The 10522-nt window shown below is 41.9% G+C and overlaps 1 non-coding gene across 1 annotated transcript; it reads right to left on the bottom strand.

The window, feature by feature from the left end:
• Window positions 1-612: 612 nt before the first annotated feature.
• TRNAW-CCA (transfer RNA tryptophan (anticodon CCA)) lies at window positions 613-685 on the bottom strand. The gene has a single exon. It is a non-coding gene; the product is annotated as a tRNA-Trp (tRNA).
• Between the last annotated feature and the right edge of the window lie 9837 nt (window positions 686-10522).

Genomic DNA, 10522 nt, shown 5'->3' with positions numbered 1-10522 from the left:
AACTCTACTCAGTGCTCTGTGGTGACCTAAATGGGAAGGAAATCCAAAAAAGAGGGGATATATGTATACGTATAGCTGATTCACTTTGCTGTACAGTAGAAACTAACACAACGTTGTAAAGCAGCTATACTCCAATAAAATTTTTCTAAAAAATTAAAAAAAAAGATAAATGTGCTTTACACGTCCTTTCCCTTTCCCTTTATCTGAATCCCTGCCCTCCGCATTTTCATAGGCTCAGGTCAAGTTCAACCCCAGCTCCAAGGTGAGGTCTTTTATGATTACTCCTCTCTCATGATCTCTCCCTTATCTGAACACGTGGGATCAGATTTGTCTGTGGGATCATACTAAATTTTTTTAAAAAATATTTATTTGGTTGCACCAGGTCTAAGTTGCGGCAGGTGGGCTCCTTTAGTTGCAGCTCGAGGGCTCCTTAGTTGCGGCTCTCCGGCTACTTAGTTGTGGCAGGCAAGCTCTTTTAGTTGCAGCTCTAGGACTCCTTAGTTGCGGCTCACCGGCTCCTTAGTTGCAGCACGCAGGCTCCTTAGTTGCGGCAGGTGGGCTCCTTAGTTGTGGCATGTGAACTCCTACTTGCGGCATGCATGTGGGATCTAGTTCCCTGGCCAGGGATCGAACCTGGGCCCCCGGCATTGGGAGCACGGAGTCTTAACCACTGCACCACCAGGGAAGTCTCCTGTCGGCAATTTTATAGATATGCAAGGAGCTCAGACAAGAGAGCCGGGCTGGAGATGCACGTTTGAGTCATTGGTATATGGGTAGTGATGAAAGTCATGAGAGCGGATGAGATCACTCATGGAGAAATGTGTAGAATAAGAAGAGACCAGGGGAAAACAGCACTTCTCAAACTTGAATGTGCACATAAATCACCTGGGAATCTTGTTAAAATGCAGATTCTGATTCAGAAGCCCTGGGGCAAGGCCCAAGATTCTGAATTTTCATCAAGCTCCAGATGGTGACGATGCTACTGCTTCACAGACCACACTTGGAAAGCCAAGGAGGTAGATGATTGGAACTTAAGGAACAACAATATTTAAATAATAGGCAGGGGGGGGAACAAAGCGGCAAAGGGATTGTGAAGAGTAGCCAGAAATGGAAGAAATCAGGAGAGTGACTGTGTCGTGGAGTGAATGGTGGAAAGATTTTCAAGACAGAGAGCATGTTCAACTCGGTCAAATGCTGCTGAGAAACAATAGCAAAGACAGAACAGACTCTTCTGGGTTTTCCAGGAAGAGGCATCTGATGATCTTAGGGCAGTTTTCGTGGAGAAAGGAGGATAGATTGCTTTGAAAGGATACAGAGAAAGCAAGCAATAGGAATAATTGGATGTATATAATTTCAATACAATAGAAATTTGAACAGGTTTATATGCTGAAGAGAGGAGAAAGTAGAGAAGAAAGGCTGAATGTGCAAGAAGTGGTATAGTAGATGGAGCGAGCCCAGAAGACGGGAGGTGACAGGAGTTAGACAAGAGGCAGAAAAGGATGGATAAAGGCTGAAGTCTGAAGTTTGAAGGAGGAAACAAGTGTAGGGAAATGGAATTCTTACATGAGGGCTCCATTTCTCTATGAAGGAAGGTTAGGGTTGTGCACGGAAAATTGCCAGAAGAAGGGGCTATGCTGAGGTAAGGGGCTTAAGGAAAATGGTGAAGGTGTGACATAGCTGTGGAGGACAGTGGGAAAGGGGATTGACCAGGGACGGAATTTCTCGGTAGAACTGAGTTTCTATCTGAGGTTTAAAGCTTTGAATTTGTAATGGTACCAATGCTCTGAGTTATGTAATTTTTCTCCAAGAGAGTTGCTCAACAACCTGGTTGCAAGTACAGGATAGATGATCCATGGTCATATTTTCACTGAGCAGGTGTCGTAATCCACATGAAGTGTTTCAGATTCTCGGCTCACATACTTGGGTGTATCCACACCCACATGGAATCTTGAATTTGCCATTGAAAATACCCAGGATGGGGACTTCCCTGGTGGTCCAGTGGTTAAGAATCTGCACTTCCACTGCAGGGGGCACGGGTTTGACCCCTGGGTGGGGAACTAAGATCCTGCATGCTGTACAGTGCAGCCAAAAACAAACAAACAAAACCAACCAACCAACAAAAAATCCACAAAAAACCAAAAAATTTACCCAGGATGGAATTTCTACATATTGTGCTGGTAAATGAAGCTTTGGATCTAGGGGAATCACTGATTCTCAGCTCAAAGAGATATTAGGGAGCTGCCAGCAAAAGTTAAAAACTAGGATATCTTATTCTCTAGAGCTTCACTATCCAATATGGTAGCCACCAGCCACATGTGTTTATTGAGCACATAGAATACTGCTAGTCTGAATTGAGATGAGCTGTAAGTATAAAACACACACAGGATTTCAAGACTTACTACTAAAAAAAGAAAGCAAAATGTCTCACTAACAATTTAAAAATATCGATTGCAAGTCGAAATAATAAGATTTGGCTATATAAAGTAAAAGAAATTGTTTAAATTATGTTCACCTTTTACTTTCGGAAACATAGCTACTAGAGGATTTAAAATTATATGCGTGGCTTACATGAAGTTTCTGTTGGATAATGCTGCTCTAGATTCTTCTCTTCTCTGGATCAATTATTCTTTACTCTTAGTTACTCTCTATTTCTGCTTCTCATGTTAATCACTGTGTCCAGTGGTATAGCTAAGTCAAGCCTTTTCTGAGTTCACATGACGGCTGACTTTGCCACCCACTTTTTGCTGACTACTATTTGGAGGAGCAATTAAGTCACATGACTGAATTAACCAGAGAATTTTCGTCAGAAGTCATTTCGATTGGCAACCTGCCCATATGCAGAAGCTAAAAGCCTCATCCAAACGATTTAACTAGTTCTTCCTATGTGCCAGCTGACTCTCTCTTATTGGAGATGGACTTTTACTAACATTCATACAGTAAACCCAGGGAAGGATTCTGATTGGCCGTATGTGCACATCCCTGAACCAATCACTGGGTTCAGGAGGCTGTTGCCCTTGACCGATCCTGTTTGGGTCACATGCCCAAGCCTGTGACTGGTGGGGAGAGTTTCTTACTAGAAGAAAGGAGAGAGGAAAGTGTGTATGTGGAGCAGACAAAATAGTAGTTCCTACAGGCGACTATCATTAGCAAGACATCTTCAAACTCAAGCCTCTTACGTGAAGGGCAGGTTGAGCAGTGCTTCTGCTTGATAGAGCTTAAGCAGGCTGGAGTTTTCCCACACAAGTGTGTGCAACTAAAAGCAAAAATCATTCTGAATCAGACACTAAGTGACCTGTACATACAACACTTATGCTTTCTCTGAATCATTTGCTTGCCTTACAGTCTTATAGTATTTTCATGGTTTTATTTGGCAAAAGCATAGAAAAGACTTAGCTGTAAATGCTGAGTAATTTTTTTTTTTAAGATTTATTATTTATTTATTTAGTTTTGGCTGTGTTGGGTCTTCGTTGTGGCACTCGGGATCTTTGTTGAAGCATGTGGGATCTTTTACTGTGGTGTGCGGGCTTCTCTCTAGTTGTGTTGTGTGGGTTTCCTCTTCTCTAGTTGTGGTGTGCAGGCTCCAGGGCACGTAGGCTCTGTAGTTGTGGCGCGCGGGTTCCAGAGCGTGTGGACTCTGTAGTTTGCAGCACGTGGGCTCTAGTTGAGGCGCACGAGCTCAGTAGTTGTGGCAAGTGGGCTTAGTTGCCCTGCGGCATGTAGGATCTTAGTTCCCTGACCAGGGATCGAACCCGTGTCCCCTGAATTGGAAGGTGGCTTCTTTACCACTGGACCACCAGGGAAGTCCTAACTGCTGAGTAATTATGTGCTGCTCTAAGTGACTGGGCCATTACCCACAGTGAGTTAGTGTGCAACCTGCACAGAAAAACAGCCCTTGGGTTTGTCCTGTAATTAGTCCGTATTTGCGATAACTACATTCCAGAAAAGTGTTCCTTGGCCCACTTTCAACATATTTTAAGAAAACTAAAATCTGTATTATTTAAAATCATGGTATCGTGTTGCATGAAAAAAACTAATTCTTGGTAGTTGGTAAGTTGGTAAGTAAGTCTTTGGGAATTCTCTTTGGAAGGAATATAACCTGGAGATATGAGAAATTTATTTGCTGCTGTTCATCAGCAGATTGTGATTTTGTTTCTATGGTATGCTTTTCTTTACCTGTCGAGTTTGGGATTTGAAGACATGATCTGTCAACAATCATTGACAAAGTGTGAGGATATCTATAGCTTCAACCTGTAATTAAATCAATTTTCATAGCCACTCATTATACCATTCCTGTGAGGAAGGCAGTGATAGAGAAATGGAGAATCAGAGATATTAAGAAGTTTTTCTAAGGTCATACAGATAGTAAGTGGCAGAGCTGGGGCTTAAACCTATCAGATAGGATGCTTTCAGCTGCATATGGCAGGGTATCTGGCTAATATAGGCTTAAACACAAAAGACCATTAACAATCTCACATGAACAGAAGACTGGAAGCAAGTGGTTCCAGGTTAGTTCAAGGAGCTAGGCTTGTGTCTCTTTGATTCTCTTGACCTTCCCCTCAAGGCCACAAGATGATTGCAACAGCTCCAGCCATCACATCTTCCCATTACAGAATCAACCCAAAGCAGGAAGGGAGAGATAGGATAGCTCTCTCTCCTTCTCCCTCTCCTCCTCCCTCTTCCTTTTTCCCTTCGTCGTTTCCTGCCCACCTCTTCCACTCTGTTTCTCTATTTCCCCCTCCCTCTTTCTTCCTTGACCTTGTCTACTTCTCTCTCCCTCCCTCCCTCTCCATCTCTTATCTCTTCTTTCTCTCACTTTCACATTCTTTCCTTCTCCCCCTCTTTAATTAGGGGGTACATCTTTCCAAGAATTAATTCTCCAAAGATTTCTCCAGGTATCAGTGTGGCTAGAAGTTGGTTACATTTTTATTCCTAATTGCAAGGAGGTCAGGAAAAGTGAGTATCTGGCATTTTTAGTCTCCGTCACTGGAGGCAGGTTTTGCTGTAACATAGGACAGTATTGCAAAGTGAATGTGGAGTTGATAGCCAACGGTGTCTGCTATATCTCTGTACTGAAAGTCCAGTGCTCTTATCTCATCAGATTAATTTTTATAGCTCAGAATTAGAAACAGAATTAGAATTTATTCATTTTTAAAAAATCCATTTATTGAGAGTCTGCTCTTTACCAGACAGTGTAGTAGGTGTTCTGGGGCTTCAATGATGAATAGGTGCTGTTCTTGCCTTAAGGGATAAACAGTCAGTGAAGGAAGGCAGGACCTAGATGAAAATGCTTTAAATGTAAATCAACACATAAGTGCAATTGTACTGGAAAAATAAACTACAGGAGTTTAAAGAAACAAATATTACCTCTAGCAGGTAGTTGGTATTGAAGAACTAAAATGAATGTATCACCATTTCAGTCCTCTACTAGGAAGTCTGGCTGCAGTATGTCACTTGGCAATGATGCAAAGCTCTTGCAGTGTATGTTAACATAGAGATAGCTGAATCCCCATTTTTGGTAGAAAGTGGAGGACGGTGATTTGACAATGTCATAGCTGAATCTGTGTGCACAGTCATACTAAGCCAAGACCGAGGTGTGTACGTTAGACTCTTTTGACAGCAAACCATTCTCTTTTGACAACAAACTACTTTAAGTAGCCTTGGAGAACAGTCACCTTGGGACACTGGCCAACTTTGGATTGCTGTGCTAAGCAATATCACTGTTTAATATCACTGTGTTTGTTCTTTTTCTCGAATACATATTCCATTTGGTACTCTGTGGGCAAGATGCTTGTAATTGGGTCTTAAAGTTGGCTATTGACTGTCTATAGTTTTTGGAGCGAAGTTTCAAGCCAATAGAAGCATGGGCGTAGAACACCTATACTTATATGAGAGTCTCATAGATGAGATGAATCTTCTCCATGAAATCTAGCTTTGACATTTAGATTATTTTATTTATTTATTTTGGCTGTGCCACGTGGCTTGTGGGATCTTAGTTCCCTGACTAGGAACTGAACCCGTGCCCTCTGCAGTGGAAGCAGAGTGTTAACCTCTGGACCGCCAGGAAAGTCCTCCCTAGATCATTTTAGAGGCAGAAATTCTTTGTATCATATCCTACTTAGGGACTGTTCTTCAAAATATGAAGCGTTTTCCTCTTTAAAAGTAGACTCTTTGTCATGTACTTAAAAACAAACCCTGAGTGGCCCTTGATATAGTCTGTTGTATATAGTAGGAGTTCCATAAATGATAGCTTTATTAAATGATGATTACTTCTTAGAGGCTTTGAGCAAATTATTAAAAATAGTCTCAAATTTGAAAATTTTCCGTATAGGACATTAAGAGTCTCAGAACTAATAAAAATTGCATTTGTAGACGCAAGAGGGAGGGGATATGAGGATATATGTATACATATAGCTGATTCACTTTGTTATAAAGCAGAAACTAACAACATTGTAAAGCAATTATACTCCAATAAAGATGTTAAAAAATTGCATTTGTAATAAAGTACACTGAGTAGTGAAACAGGTTTGGTTTTAAAAAATTTCAAAAATATTTATTATGAAATAAATAAGACACACAAAAAGTATAAAGCATAACATAACAAACACCTTTGTACTTCCCACCCAAGTTTAATAAAAAAATGAAACGTTTTTAAATGAGTAGTTACTCTTTTCTTGTGCAGAAAAACTGGGACTTCCAGTATAAATCTTGACAATGAGTCATGAATTAAATTAAGAGCAAAGGTCTATTTTCTCCTATGTTTAATTTTTAATAAAATCAAGGTATAGTTGATGTACAGTATTATGTAAGTTTTCGGCATACAACATAGTAAGTCACAATTTTTAAAGGTTATACTACATTTATAGTTACTATAAATTATTGGCTACATTCCCTGTGTTGTACAATATATCCTTGTAGCTTATTTTATACATACTAGTTTGTACCTCTTACTGTTCTAGCCCTGTGTTGCCCCTCCCCCCCCCCACTGGTAACCACTAGTTTGTTCTCTATACCTGTGAGTCGGCTTTTTTTGTTATATTCACTAGTTTGCTGTATTTTTTAGATTCCACATGTAAGTGATATCATACAGTATTTGTCTTTCTCAGTCTGATTTATTTCACTTAACATAATACCCTCCAGGTCCATCCATGTTGTTCCAAATGGCAAACATTCATTCTTTCTATGGCTGAGTAGTATTCCATTGTATATATGTACCACATCTTCTTTATCCATTCCTCTTTCTCCTATATTTAATTTTAAAGATGAGTAATTTACTTATCTTTTGAGCATGTTACTGCTTCTGTAAAAATAATACTTGTACACTTTTTTTTTTTTTTTTTTGCGGTACGCGGGTCTCTCACTGTTGTGGCCTCTCCCGTTGTAGGGCACAGGCTCCGGACGCGCAGGCTCAGCAGCCATGGCTCACGGGCCCAGCCGCTCCGCGGCACGTGGGATCCTCCCAGACCAGGGCACGAACCCGTGTCCCCTGCATCGGCGGGCGGACTCTCAACCACTGCGCCACCAGGGAAGCCCCAATACTTGTACACTATTAAAGTCAAATGATACAGAGAAAAACAAGCACCTAGAACTTGACAATTGCAAGAAAACCTCAGATGACATTGTTTCAGATATTTCTCATGTGTGTAACATGTGGAAATACGTACACATTTTACATGAATGGGTTCATATCAGTCATTCTATTCTCTAAGTTGTTTTTATCCTTCCTGCTCTATAATATGTAATGGGCATCTTCCCATTTAAAGAAGAAAAGGGTCTACTTCAATTTTTATAGATGATAAGTTTTCATTTTCTTGTATCATGATGTGCTTCAAAAGGCCCCTATTCGCGGGTATTTAGGTTTCTAGTTTTTCCATATAGTAATCAGTATGTTGCTGAACATTCTTGTACATCATTTTGTTTTTATCTGTTTAAAACATTTCCTTTTACAAATTCTTAGAAGTGGGTATGGTGGATTGTGCCACAGGCTGCACTTCCCCCCCTCGTATTTGTGCCCTTTGCCGTGTAACCTTTCAGCTCTCTCCCACTGTGGGCAGGGTGTAATATCTCCCCTGGGCTCAGATGGCTGGCTTTGGCCAATGAGGTGTTAGAAATGGGATGCAAGGAGAGTCTTGAGAAATGATTTTGCAATTGAACTTGGGCCATCGCCGTAGGACATTCCTAGCTGGCCTGCTGGTTCCAGAAGGACAGTGAAAGCAGAACAGGCCCAGTTAGTCTGACTCAATAAAGTTCTGAGTAAATCAGAGCCGCCCACCCAACCCACAGAAACTTGAGTGAACCCAGCAAGATAGCAGAACCACACAGCAAGCCCACAGATATGTGAACACTAAATGCCGGGTTTTGTATGCCCGTGAGGATTTGTGGTTGTTTGGTACTCAGCATGAATGTGGCAACAGACAACTGATACAGTGGCATTTATTTTTTATTAGTACATATATTAATTGGTAGTTTTTTAAGCCTTAACATATTTTCCTGGAATTTTTTTCAAGGTAATAAATGCAGTTCAGCTGAAGTGATGATGTCCATCCATTATAATTAGATACAAGTAAAAGAACAAAACAAAGACACAAGCAAAAACCTCCTTGGTAGTTTCTAGACTGCATTCCTATCTTGGCCTTTTGCATTTATCTAATTTCATATATATGAAACTATTTTCAATAGTAAAAAGAATAATGACTAATTGGTTGTTCAATTACAGAAAGAAAATGGGAACGTTAACTTACTAAGAACAAGGAAAAATGGCCATATTGGTGAATCGACTTTACTTTTAAAGTTGGCTTAAAAGATTGCTAATTTACTTATATTTTTAAGAGTCTTGTCAGCCCTTACGATGCTGTGTGATTAGTTTCTGACCACAGTGAGCATTATCCTAAGTAAATTTAGGGCCATGAATCTGGCCTTCTTTCTCTAGCCCTGTGCAATATTTATGCTGAACTAATAGAAAGTTTTCGTCCTGTCTCGCTTTAGACTTTGAAATGCGAGCATTAGTTCCTGTAAGTTAAGCAGGATTGAATTTCATTGCCTATTACCTTTAAAATCCACAGATAATCTCCAAACCTCATTTGAATGTTTAGCATCCATGGATTCTGTAACAAGCCTTCCACTCAGAAATGTAATGAAGGAGCGAGATGGACATTTTATTTTATTTTTTCATTTTTGGTTGCACTGTGTGACACCTGGGATCTTAGTTCCTCCACCAGGGATCAAGCCCGTGCCCCCTGCAGTGGAAGCACAGAGTCCTAACCACTGGACCACCAGGGAAGTCCCAAGATGGACATTTTAGGGTTCCACCTCCTTGTTCCTTCTCACAAGCATCTCTTTTTGACTGTCTTTTTTTTTGGCTGCGTTGGGTCTTCGTTGCTGTACGCGGGCTTTCTCTAGTTGCGGCGAGCAGGGACTACTCTTTGTTGTGGTGCACGGGCTTCTCACTGCAGTGGCTTCTCTTGCTGCAGAGCACGGGCTCTAGGCACGCGGACTTCAGTAGGTGTGGTGCGTGGGGTCAGTAGTTGTGGCTCGTGGGCTCTAGAGTTCAGGCTCAGTAGTTGTGGCGCACGGACTTAGTTGCTCCACGGCATGTGGGATCTTCCTGGACCAGGGCTCGAACCCGTGTCCCCTGCATTGGCAGGTGGATTCTTAACCACTGCGCCACCAGGGAAGCCCCTTTTTGACTGTCTTGATTCTTTCAGAGTGTGGGTCATGCCTCTTGATTTCTTTACCTTCCCATCCAGTATGAGTCCCATGATGCATCCCTTCCACCACAACCCTCACATCACCAGGGCCCCCATCTGTTTATGTTCCCACTGCACCTACCATGCCAACCCCACTCAGAGCAACCCAGCCCTGAGCACCTCAAGGAAGCACATCCACCATTCCCCGTGGGCCCTGGCTCCACTGCTATGCCCAGCATTGTTGGCATACGACCAGTTTTGGGGAGAGAATGGCCATAATCAGAGTGGGTATTCCTCCACTTTCTTTGTTCCTAATCGCCATGGCTCTAGACTTTTTTCTTCTCATCTACCTTCTATACTCTTCCCTTAGTTGTTTTTCTCAAATATGATCACATTGTTCCCCTGATTAAAAACACCCAGTGGATCTCTTCTGCCTATAACTTCTGGCATGGCATCCAAGGACTTTCACAATCTGTTGGCCCCCTATTTTCCAGGTTCATTTTCTGCCTCTAGCTCTGGGGAACAGAGGAGATGAAGAGGGAGGGGAAGGTGACTGGGAGCTAAAAGGGCCTGAGGGGCAGCCAGGGTAGAACTGGCTGTCAGTCAAGACCAGGTGAGTGTGACAATTTGCGAGATTCCAGGCAGGCACCACGTTCTAAGAGGCTCCACGCTGGAGGAGTAAGATTTGAAAGTGGAGGGAGGGGTCTTAGGCTGGATTTCTCCTAAAGTGGAACTTGAGATATCAGTTTGTGCAGAGTCAGTTTATTAAAAAATATGATCCCAGGGAGCAAGGGTGCAGGATGCAGGAATGAAGCCGGAAAGGAGGGAAGGCAGTACAA

Source organism: Aethalodelphis obliquidens, unplaced genomic scaffold (assembly GCF_003676395.1).
Source record: "Aethalodelphis obliquidens isolate GAN/ISIS:26980383/991018 unplaced genomic scaffold, ASM367639v1 scaffold56, whole genome shotgun sequence".
In the NCBI taxonomy this organism is placed as follows: domain Eukaryota; kingdom Metazoa; phylum Chordata; class Mammalia; order Artiodactyla; family Delphinidae; genus Aethalodelphis; species Aethalodelphis obliquidens.
Note: the sequence above shows the minus strand (reverse complement) of the source record. Positions and strands in the feature narration are given on the sequence as shown.